Source organism: Propithecus coquereli, unplaced genomic scaffold (assembly GCF_000956105.1).
Source record: "Propithecus coquereli isolate 6110/MARCELLA unplaced genomic scaffold, Pcoq_1.0 Scaffold39, whole genome shotgun sequence".
NCBI lineage: Eukaryota > Metazoa > Chordata > Mammalia > Primates > Indriidae > Propithecus > Propithecus coquereli.
In genome coordinates, this window is record NW_012149618.1 from 721693 (window position 1) to 723708 (window position 2016).

General features: G+C 40.9%; 1 protein-coding gene across 1 annotated transcript in view; it reads left to right on the forward strand.

Annotated features, from left to right (window-relative positions):
* The window catches only part of NCOA1 (nuclear receptor coactivator 1), an 82741-nt gene that overhangs the window by 67890 nt on the left and 12835 nt on the right, over positions 1-2016 (forward strand). The window lies entirely within an intron of this gene.

Sequence of the window (2016 nt, forward strand, 5' to 3'; positions counted from 1 at the left end):
GCAAAGAAAAATAACGATTTTTAAATCTTTTAAATATCAAGTCACTTTTAAGGCAAATTTGTGTCTACAGTACAGAAAAGTAGTCTAGTGGCCCCAACCTTTCTACCCCTAGTACACCTGAAGAATGTAATTAATTCCCATCAGTAACAGACCTTCCCTGGGACAGATGTAGAAATGGGTACTTTTCAAAAAGCCTTTCTTTATAAGAACACTTAAAAATCTTACAAATCTAAAGCAAGAGTGGCAAAATGCTGGAATTCAATAGAGCTGAGTAGTGGGCACCCGGGTTTCATTTTTCTCATTGTATTTGAAGACTTTATAACAACAATGAAGGGTTTTAAGGCTTCTTGGGCCATCCTACCTTACCCCTTTTTGAATCTCTAGATTTTCAGTGGCCTTATCTTACCCATTTTGCTCAGAATTATCTCACTAAAGTCTTTTTTTTTTTTTTTCCCCAAATTCTGGCTGCTGAACTTTTCACACATCACTTGAGTTTTATAAGGATTTTAATTTGGTTGTGTCTTGGTTCTAATGACAGGGAAGCCATTTAATCTGACAACATAATAAGTAAGGCAGTTAAAGTTGAAAACATAAGACTATATTCTTTTAAAGTTCATTGAAAGGTGAGAGAGGAAGTCTTCCTGTTAGAGAACTATGTAGCTCTCAATGAGGGCCATGTAAAAAATTATTTAGAAATGGAACTGTCTCTGTAACATGCAAGAGGAATTTAGTCTCTGAATGTATTCTTATCCCAGCTTCCTAAACATTCTTTAGATTCCATGGCCTGTCATTATAATTACTCCCTTACAGGCACTCTCAGCTCCCTTGCTCAGCTCCCTCTGTTGCTCTTGTGCCTGGCAAAATTCTCCCTAGTGAAATCCAGCTAAAGTCTTGCTCCACACTTCTACCTAAGCATGGAATATAGCTCGAAGGAAACAGTCATGCTGACGTGTCTCACTAACCTATTTCCCTGTTCCCCTTTACAGTTAACTTCCTTAAAGACTATGCTGTATCCACTTCTCCTCTTACTCCTTGTTGAACCAGTCAGGCTTTCGTCCCTACCACTCTGCCAGAAGTGTTTTTGTCAAGATGGTTAATGTCTTTTTCAGTGCCAAACACAATGTTCATCAGTAGCATTTGACATATTTGAGAATTCATTCTTTCTTAAAGCTCTTTCTTCATTTGTTTCTGGAACAACTTTCTCTCTTGAGATAGGTGACACTCCTCCTGTCACTGAGTCTCCTTGAGGATCTTGCTCATCTCCCTGACCTGCAGTTGAGGGCCCCAGAGTTCATTGTAGGGCCTGTTCCTCATACCCATACACTTCCTTGGCTGTATTTCCCTCTTTTGCCACTGTGTATATGCCTATCTCTATGTTTATTACTCCCAAATTTAAATCTCCAGCTCTGATAGTCCCCTTAATACCAAACTGTATCTTCAACTGCCCAATAGAAAAACTGTATCTCCAACTCTCCACATAGAAATCTAGCAGACATCTCAAGCTTGACATGACAAAAGCTAAGGTGATATTCTCCCCCAAACCTCCTCTCCTACTTTTTCCCATCTCAGTAAATGAAAACTCTGTTATCCAGTTGTTCAGAAGAAAAACCTCTTCTCTTTCTCTCACATCCCACATCAAACATATCAGCAAATCCTGTCAGCTTCTTAGCAACTCTCCCTTTTTACCTATTCCACTTCTACCCCTCAGCACAAGCCACCACCATCTTCCTGGGCCATTGCAGGAGCCTCCTGTCTCCCTGCTTCCACCCTTGTTCCACTGTCACTTAGTCTCTACAGCATAGCCAGAAAGCTGCTTTTAAAACATGAGGCATTGGCCGGGCGCGGTGGCTCACGCCTGTAATCCTAGCACTCTGGGAGGCCAAGGCGGGCGCATTGTTTGAGCTCAGAAGTTCGAGACCAGCCTAAGCAAGAGCGACACCCCGTCTCTACTAAAAATAGAAAGAAATTAATTGGACAACTAAAAATACATAGAAAAAATTAGCTGGGCATGGTGGC